The sequence below is a fragment of the Bombina bombina genome, chromosome 10 (genome assembly GCF_027579735.1).
Source record: "Bombina bombina isolate aBomBom1 chromosome 10, aBomBom1.pri, whole genome shotgun sequence".
Classification (NCBI taxonomy): domain Eukaryota; kingdom Metazoa; phylum Chordata; class Amphibia; order Anura; family Bombinatoridae; genus Bombina; species Bombina bombina.
In genome coordinates this window covers 3357489-3368652 of record NC_069508.1, presented here as the reverse complement: position 1 = coordinate 3368652, position 11164 = coordinate 3357489, and the positions used below count along the sequence as shown (strand labels likewise).

General features: G+C 34.7%; 1 protein-coding gene across 1 annotated transcript in view; it reads left to right on the top strand.

The window, feature by feature from the left end:
- Positions 1-11164, top strand: part of LOC128641147 (LIM homeobox transcription factor 1-alpha-like) — a 151319-nt gene that overhangs the window by 86194 nt on the left and 53961 nt on the right. The gene's annotated exons all lie outside the window — the stretch shown is intronic.

Sequence of the window (11164 nt, the reverse complement as noted above, 5' to 3'; positions counted from 1 at the left end):
TGCACCTGATATCTATAGTTTGTATTACTGACTATACATATGCACCTGATATCTATAGTTTGTATTACTGACTATACATATGCACCTGATATCTATAGTTTGTATTACTGACTATACATATTCACCTGATATCTATAGTTTGTATTACTGACTATACATATGCACCTGATATCTATAGTTTGTATTACTGACTATACATATGCACCTGGTATCTATAGTTTGTATTACTGACTATACATATGCACCTGATATCTATAGTTTGTATTACTGACTATACATATGCACCTATCTATAGTTTGTATTACTGACTATACATATGCACCTATCTATAGTTTGTATTACTGACTATACATATGCACCTGATATCTATAGTTTGTATTACTGACTATACATATGCACCTGATATCTATAGTTTGTATTACTGACTATACATATGCACCTGATATCTATAGTTTGTATTACTGACTATACATATGCACCTGATATCTATAGTTTGTATTACTGACTATACATATTCACCTGATATCTATAGTTTGTATTACTGACTATACATATGCACCTGATATCTATAGTTTGTATTACTGACTATACATATGCACCTGATATCTATAGTTTGTATTACTGACTATACATATGCACCTGATATCTATAGTTTGTATTACTGACTATACATATTCACCTGATATCTATAGTTTGTATTACTGACTATACATATGCACCTGATATCTATAGTTTGTATTACTGACTATACATATGCACCTGATATCTATAGTTTGTATTACTGACTATACATATTCACCTGATATCTATAGTTTGTATTACTGACTATACATATGCACCTGATATATATAGTTTGTATTACTGACTATACATATGCACCTGATATCTATAGTTTGTATTACTGACTATACATATGCACCTATCTATAGTTTGTATTACTGACTATACATATGCACCTGATATCTATAGTTTGTATTACTGACTATACATATGCACCTGATATCTATAGTTTGTATTACTGACTATGCATATGCACCTGATATCTATAGTTTGTATTACTGACTATACATATGCACCTGATATCTATAGTTTGTATTACTGACTATACATATGCACCTGATATCTATAGTTTGTATTACTGACTATACATATGCACCTGATATCTATAGTTTGTATTACTGACTATACATATGCACCTGATATCTATAGTTTGTATTACTGACTATACATATGCTCCTGATATCTATAGTTTGTATTACTGACTATACATATGCACCTGATATCTATAGTTTGTATTACTGACTATACATATGCACCTGATATCTATAGTTTGTATTACTGACTATACATATGCACCTGATATCTATAGTTTGTATTACTGACTATACATATGCACACTGATATCTATAGTTTGTATTACTGACTATACATATGCACCTGATATCTATAGTTTGTATTACTGACTATACATATGCACCTGGTATCTATAGTTTGTATTACTGACTATACATATGCACCTGATATCTATAGTTTGTATTACTGACTATACATATGCACCTGATATCTATAGTTTGTATTACTGACTATACATATGCACCTGATATCTATAGTTTGTATTACGGACTATACATATGCACCTGATATCTATAGTTTGTATTGCTGACTATACATATGCACCTGATATCTATAGTTTGTATTACTGACTATACATATTCACCTGATATCTATAGTTTGGATTACTAACTATACATATGCACCTGATATCTACAGTTTGTATTACTGACTATACATATGCACCTGATATCTATAGTTTGTATTACTGACTATACATATGCACCTGATATCTATAGTTTGTATTACTGACTATACATATGCACCTGATATCTATAGTTTGTATTACTGACTATACATATGCACCTGATATCTATAGTTTGGATTACTGACTATACATATGCACCTGATATCTATAGTTTGTATTACTGACTATACATATGCACCTGATATCTATAGTTTGTATTACTGACTATGCATATGCACCTGATATCTATAGTTTGTATTACTGACTATACATATGCACCTGATATCTATAGTTTGTATTACTGACTATACATATGCACCTGATATCTATAGTTTGTATTACTGACTATACATATGCACCTGATATCTATAGTTTGTATTACTGACTATACATATGCACCTGATATCTATAGTTTGTATTACTGACTATACATATGCTCCTGATATCTATAGTTTGTATTACTGACTATACATATGCACCTGATATCTATAGTTTGTATTACTGACTATACATATGCACCTGATATCTATAGTTTGTATTACTGACTATACATATGCACCTGATATCTATAGTTTGTATTACTGACTATACATATGCACACTGATATCTATAGTTTGTATTACTGACTATACATATGCACCTGATATCTATAGTTTGTATTAATGACTATACATATGCACCTGATATCTATAGTTTGTATTACTGACTATACATATGCACCTGGTATCTATAGTTTGTATTACTGACTATACATATGCACCTGATATCTATAGTTTGTATTACTGACTATACATATGCACCTGATATCTATAGTTTGTATTACTGACTATACATATGCACCTGATATCTATAGTTTGTATTACGGACTATACATATGCACCTGATATCTATAGTTTGTATTGCTGACTATACATATGCACCTGATATCTATTGTTTGTATTACTGACTATACATATTCACCTGATATCTATAGTTTGGATTACTAACTATACATATGCACCTGATATCTACAGTTTGTATTACTGACTATACATATGCACCTGATATCTATAATTTGTATTACTGACTATACATATGCACCTGATATCTATAGTTTGGATTACTGACTATACATATGCACCTGATATCTATAGTTTGGATTACTGACTATACATATGCACCTGATATCTATAGTTTGTATTACTGACTATACATATGCACCTGATATCTATAGTTTGTATTACTGACTATACGTATGCACCTCATATCTATAGTTTGTATTACTGACTATACGTATGCACACTGATATCTATAGTTTGTATTACTGACTATACATATGCACATTGATATCTATAGTTTGTATTACTGACTATACATATGCACCTTATATCTATAGTTTGTATTACTGACTATACGTGCGGACATGTATTATCTATGTGCGGACATGTATTACTGACTATACATATGCGCCTGATATCTATAGTTTGTATTACTGACTATACATATGCACCTGATATCTATAGTTTGTATTACTGACTATACATATGCACCTTATATCTATAGTTTGTATTACTGACTATACATATGACTATACATATGCACCTTATATATATATATATATATATGGTTTGTATTACTGACTATACATATGCGCCTGGTATCTATAGTTTGTATTACTGACTATACATATGCGCCTGATATCTATAGTTTGTATTACTGAGTATACATATGCACCTGATATCTATAGTTTGTATTACTGACTATACATATGCACACTGATATCTATAGTTTGTATTACTGACTATACATATGCACATTGATTTCTATAGTTTGTATTACTGACTATACATATGCACACTGATCACCAGATTAATATATATAGTTGCACCTCATATCTATAGTTTTTATTACTGACTATACATATGCACCTGATATCTATAGTTTGTATTACTGACTATACATATGCACCTTATATCTATAGTTTGTATTACTGACTATACATATGACTATACATATGCACCTTATATATATATATATATATGGTTTGTATTACTGACTATACATATGCGCCTGGTATCTATAGTTTGTATTACTGACTATACATATGCGCCTGATATCTATAGTTTGTATTACTGAGTATACATATGCACCTGATATCTATAGTTTGTATTACTGACTATACATATGCACACTGATATCTATAGTTTGTATTACTGACTATACATATGCACATTGATTTCTATAGTTTGTATTACTGAGTATACATATGCACACTGAACACCAGATTAATATATATATATATATATATATACACCTGCTATCTATAGTTTGCATTACTGACTATACATATGCACACTGTTGTAGATCACCTTCTTAAGAGCTGACTACAACAGTGCGACTCTTGGCAGGGCCCTCTACCCATGTATCCCTATAAATGTTACCTTGTACACCGCCTATGTTTATAGCGCTGCAGAATCTGTTGGTGCTCTACAAATAACCAATAATAATAATAATAATAATATCTATACACCTAGATTACAGGTTTTGTCAGTAAAGCTGTGCATGACTAACAAGCAGTTTATGCTCACCGCTCACCTACAGTAACGCTGGTACTACGGGGTTGTTTGAACCCGGCGTTAGCCGCAGAAAAGTGAGCTGAGAGAAAAATTTTGCTCCACATCTCACCTCAATATCAGCGCTGCTTGCGGTAGTGGTGAGCTGGCTAAACATGCTTGTGCACGATTTCCCTATAGGAATCAATGGGGCAGAGCCGGCTGAAAAAAACCCTGCAAAAAAGCAGCGTTTAGCTTCTAACGCAGCCCCATTGATTCCTATGGGGAAATAAAAGTTATGTCTACACCTAACACCCTAACATGAACCCCGAGTCTAAACACCCCTAATCTTACACTTATTAACCCCTAATCTGCCACCCCCGCTATTGCTGACACCTACATTATATTATTAACCCCTAATCTGCCGCTCCAGACACTGCTGCCACCTACATTATACTTATGAACCCCTAATCTGATGCCCCCAACATCGCCGCAACCTACATTATATTTATTAACTCCTAATCTGCCGCCCCCAAAGTCTCCGCCACTATAATAAACATATTAACCCCTAAACCACCGTACTCCCGCATCGCAAACACTAGTTAAATTATATTAACCCCTAATCTGCTGTCCCTAACATCGCCGCCACCTACCTACATTTGTTAACCCCTAATCTGCCGCCCCCAACGTCGCCGCCACTATATTAAATGTATTAACCCCTAAATCTAACTCTAACCCTAACCCTAACACCCCCCTAACTTAAATATAATTTAAATAAATCTAAATAAAATTACTACAATTAACTAAATAATTCCTATTTAAAACTAAATACTTACCTATAAAATAAACCATAAGGTAGCTACAATATAACTAATAGTTACATTGTAGCTAGCTTAGGGTTTATTTTTATTTTACAGGCAACTTTGTATTTATTTTAACTAGGTACTATAGTTATTAAATAGTTATTAACTATTTAATAGCTACCTAGCTAAAATAAATACAAAAGTACCTGTAAAATAAAACCTAACCTGTTACAATTACACCTAACACTACACTATAATTAAATTAATTCCCTACATTAAATTAAATTAATTACAATAAAATAAAATAAACTAAAGTACAAAAAAAAACGAACTTACAGAAAATAATACAATAATTACAAGTTTTTTAAACTAATTACACCTAATCTAATCCCCCTAACAAAATAAAAAAGCCCCCCAAAATAAAAAAAGCCCTACCCTACACTAAATTACAAATAGCCCTTAAAAGAGCCTTTTGCGGGGCATTGCCCCAAAATAATCAGCTCTTTTACCTGTAAAAAAAAAATACAATACCCCCCCAACATTAAAACCCACCACCTACACAACCAACCCTACTCTAAAACCCACCCAATCCCCCTTAATAAAACCTAACACTAACCCCCTGAAGATCACCCTACCTTGAGACGTCTTCACCCAACCGAGCACAAGTGGTCCTCCAGACGGGCAGAAGTCTTCATCCAAGCCGGGAAGAAGAGGTCCTCCAGACGGGCAGAAGTCTTCATCCAGACGGCATCTTCTATCTTCATCCATCCGGAGCGGAGCGGGTCTATCCTCTTCTGTCTTCATCCGACAACTAAATGACGGTACCTTTAAGTGATGTCATCCAAGATGGCATCCCTTCAATTCCGATTGACTGATAGAATTCTATCAGCCAATCGGAATTAAGGTTGAAAAAATCCTATTGGCTGATCCAATCAATTAGATTAGGTGTAATTAGTTTAAAAAAACTTGTAATTATTTGATTTTTTTCTGTAATTTAGTGTGTGTGGTTTTTTTCCGTACTTTAGATAATTGTATTTAATTTTATTTAATTGTAGTTAGTTTAGTGAATTAATTTAATTGTAGTGTAGTGTTAGGTGTAATTGTAACTTAGGTTAGGATTTATTTTACAGGTAAATTTGACTTTATTTTAGCTAGGTAGTTATTAAATAGTTAATAACTATTTAATAGCTATTGTACCTAGTTAAAATAAATACAAAGTTGCCTGTAAAATAAAAATAAACCCTAAGCTAGATACAATGTAACTATTAGTTATATTGTAGCTACCTTATGGTTTATTTTATAGGTAAGTATTTAGTTTTAAATAGGAATTATTTAGTTAATTATAGTAATTTTATTTAGATTTATTAAAATTATATTTAAGTTTGGGGGGTGTTAGGGTTAGAGTTAGATTTAGGGGTTAATATAGTGGCGGCGACGTTGGGGGCGGCAGATTAGGGGTTAATAAATGTAGGTAGGTGGCGGCGATGTTAGGGATGGCAGATTATGGGTTAATAAATTTTAACCAGTGTTTGCAATTCGGGAGTACGGCGGTTTAGGGGTTAATACATTTATTATAGTGGCGGCGACGTTGGCGGCGGCAGATTAGGGGTTAATAAATGTAGTTAGGTGGCGGCGATGTTAGGGACGGCAGATTATGGGTTAATAAATTTTAACAAATGTTTGCGATGCGGGAGTACGGCGGTTTAGGGGTTAATACATTTATTATAGTGGCGGCGATCTCCGGTTTGGCAGATTAGGGGTTAAAAATGTTATTATAGTTTTTGCGATGTGGGGGGGCCTCGGTTTAGGGGTTAATAGGTAGTTTATGGGTGTTAGTGTACTTTATAGCACTTTAGTTAAGAGTTTTCTGCTACGGCGTTAGCCCATAAAACTCTTAACTACTGACTTTTAAATGCCGTACCAGTCTTGACAGGAGAGGCTGTACCGCTCACTTTTTGGCTGACTCGTAATACCGGCGTTAGGAAAATCCCATAAAAAATATAGGATACGCAATTGACTAAGTGGATTTGCGGTATTTTAGAGTCACGCCAAAAATGTGAGCGGTGAGTCTGTACCTGCAAGACTCGTAATACCAGCTGTAGGAAAAAAGCAGCGTTGGGACCTCTCAAAGCTGCTTTTAACCCTAACGCAAGACTCGTATTCTAGCCGTTAGCTTGTATTATGGACTATACATGTGCACACTGAATACCAACCTGTTATCTATAGTTTGTATTACAGACTATGGGACATATTTATCAAGCTCCGTATATCAAGCTTCATAACCTGTCCGCGGAGTCGGCGGACAGACATTGCTGAAAATCAACCCGATCCAATATGATCGGGTTGATTGACACCCCCTGCTAGCGGCCGGTTGACCGTGAATCTACAGGGGGCGGTGTTCTGGCGAACTGCTGATGCAATGATAAATGCCGACAGCGTATGCTGTCGGCATTTATCAATGTGCGGCGGACATGATCCGCAATATCTGATCATGTCCGCTTGCACAATAATAAATAGGTCTCTATATATCTGCAAATTGAATACCTGCTTAATATATATATATATATATATACACAACTGCTATCTATAGTTTGTATTACTGACTATAAATATGCACACTGAACACCAGATTAATAGATATACACCTGCTATCTATAGTTTGTATTACTGACTATACATATGCACACTGCACACCAGATTAATAGATATACACCTGCTATCTATAGTTTGTATTACTGACTATACATATGCACACTGAACACCAGATTAATAGATATACACCTGCTATCTATAGTTTGTATTACTGACTATACATATGCACACTGAACACCAGATTAATAGATATACACCTGCTATCTATAGTATGTATTACTGACTATACATATGCACACTGAACACCAGATTAATAGATATACACCTGCTATCTATAGTTTGTATTACTGACTATACATATGCACACTGAATATCAGATTAATATATATATATATATATATATATATACACCTGCTATCTATAGTTTGTATTACTGACTATACATATGCACACTGAACACCAGATTAATAGATATACACCTGCTATCTATAGTTTGTATTACTGACTATACATCTGCACACTGAACACCAGATTAATAGATATACACCTGCTATCTATAGTTTGTATTACTGACTATACATATGCACACTGAATGTCAGATTAATAGATATACACCTGCTATCTATAGTTTGTATTACTGACTATACATATGCACACTGAATATCAGATTATTAGATATACACCTGCTATCTATAGTTTGTGTTACTGACTATACATATGCACACTGAATATCAGATTAATATATATATATATACAACTGCTATCTATAGTTTGTATTACTGACTATAAATATGCACACTGAATATCAGATTAATAGATATACACCTGCTATCTATAGTTTGTATTACTGACTATACATATGCACACTGAACACCAGATTAATAGATATACACCTGCTATCTATAGTTTGTATTACTGACTATACATATGCACACTGAATATCAGATTAATATATATATATATATATATATATATATATATATACAACTGCTATCTATAGTTTGTATTACTGACTATAAATATGCACACTGAACACCAGATTAAAAGATATACACCTGCTATCTATAGTTTGTATTACTGACTATACATATGCACACTGAACACCAGATTAATAGATATACACCTGCTATCTATAGTTTGTATTACTAACTATACATCTGCACACTGAACACCAGATTAATATATTTACACCTGCTACCTATAGTTTGTATTACTAACTATACATCTGCACACTGAACACCAGATTAATAGATATACACCTGCTATCTATAGTTTGTATTACTGACTATACATATGCACACTGAATATCAGATTAATAGATATACACCTGCTATCTATAGTTTGTGTTACTGACTATACATATGCACACTGAATATCAGATTAATATATATATATATATATACAACTGCTATCTATAGTTTGTATTACTGACTATAAATATGCACACTGAACACCAGATTAATAGATATACACCTGCTATCTATAGTTTGTATTACTGACTATACATATGCACACTGAACACCAGATTAATAGATATACACCTGCTATCTATAGTTTGTGTTACTGACTATAAATATGCACACTGAACACCAGATTAATAGATATACACCTGCTATCTATTGTTTGTATTACTGACTATACATATGCACACTGAACACCAGATTAATAGATATACACCTGCTATCTATAGTTTGTGTTACTGACTATACATATGCACACTGAATATCAGATTAATATATATATATATACAACTGCTATCTATAGTTTGTATTACTGACTATAAATATGCACACTGAACACCAGATTAATAGATATACACCTGCTATCTATAGTTTGTATTACTGACTATACATATGCACACTGAACACCAGATTAATAGATATACACCTGCTATCTATAGTTTGTGTTACTGACTATACATATGCACACTGAATATCAGATTAATATATATATATATATATATATATATATACAACTGCTATCTATAGTTTGTATTACTGACTATAAATATGCACACTGAACACCAGATTAATAGATATACACCTGCTATCTATAGTTTGTATTACTGACTATACATATGCATGCTGATCACCAGATTAATATATATGCAACTGCTATCTATAGTTTGTATTAATGACTATACATATGCACATTGCACACTGAACACCAGATTAATAGATATTCACCTGCTATCTATAGTTTGTATTACGGACTATATATCTGCACACTGAACACCAGATTAATATATTTACACCTGCTACCTATAGTTTGCATTACTAACTATACATCTGCACACTGAACACCTGATTAATAGATATACGCCTGCTATCTATAGTTTGTATTACTGACTATACATATGCACACTGAACACCAGATTAATAGATGTCATGTATACCGGGCTGCAGGAGTTAAATCTCCACCCCCCTACTACCTCACCCCCTCCTGTTTCTCATCGGATTTGGGTCCTGAGAGCATCCGCGATCTCCCAGATATGTAGTTTCCATTATTTTGTAATGTGAACTTTGTCAGAGAAGAGCTGATCTCTGACCGGGAAAACCCTTCTAGCCTGGCCGGGCTCCTGGAACTGCCGGCCGCACCACAACGGATACCCGCCTAACCCCTTTCAGGCTGGCCGGGCTTCTGGAACTCCCGGTCTGCTGCATCATGCCAGACACCCACTAAATTTACCTCTGGTCGTTATAGCGTCCCTTTGCCCCAGAGCTCCTCTCTTTTGGGGATTGGTAGCCCCTAGGGAGGACAAGAGGTGGGAGAATTGCCGGAGGGGAGCTCCTTTGGGAACCGGGGGTTTTGGAACCCCTACCCCCTATCTTTACCGGGCTGTAACTCCGGTTCCCAGTAACAAATCACGCTGCTTTTTGGACTGTGGCATCTGGGGACCGAGAGCTTTCAAATGACACCTGTTGCTCCCCCCGGGATCACCCGAAACCACCGACTCTGTGTCCTACGACTCTGTGGGATTGTTGCTGCTATGGCAGATGCCAGCCTGTCTGGAGGGGTGGGAATGGCGGGAGATTCGGGAGTAAGATAAGACCCTTTGTTTGTGTATAAAAGGAGTGTGTGTTTCCTAATAAAATCAGTTCTTGTTTCACCTGAATGCTAGTCTGTCTAGTTATTTGGGTTGGGATTGCTATAATCACTCTTCTCCGCTACATAGCTGCAGGTTCCAGGTGTTGGAAAGACTCTTTGGTGGAGCTACCTAGTCGGGGTAGCCGGGTTCCATCACATTGGTTGGCAGCGGTGGGATGCTTTCATCTACCTGGATTCATGAGATTAAGGCAGAGGGAAACCTACTGGATCCACAAATTAAAGACTCTGCATTCCTTGGGACTTAATATGAATGTGGATTTTGCTGCATTTTAGCAATTTTCAAACGGGATACTGCCTCTGCCTTGGTCTCATGAATATTTCTATGTTTAGAG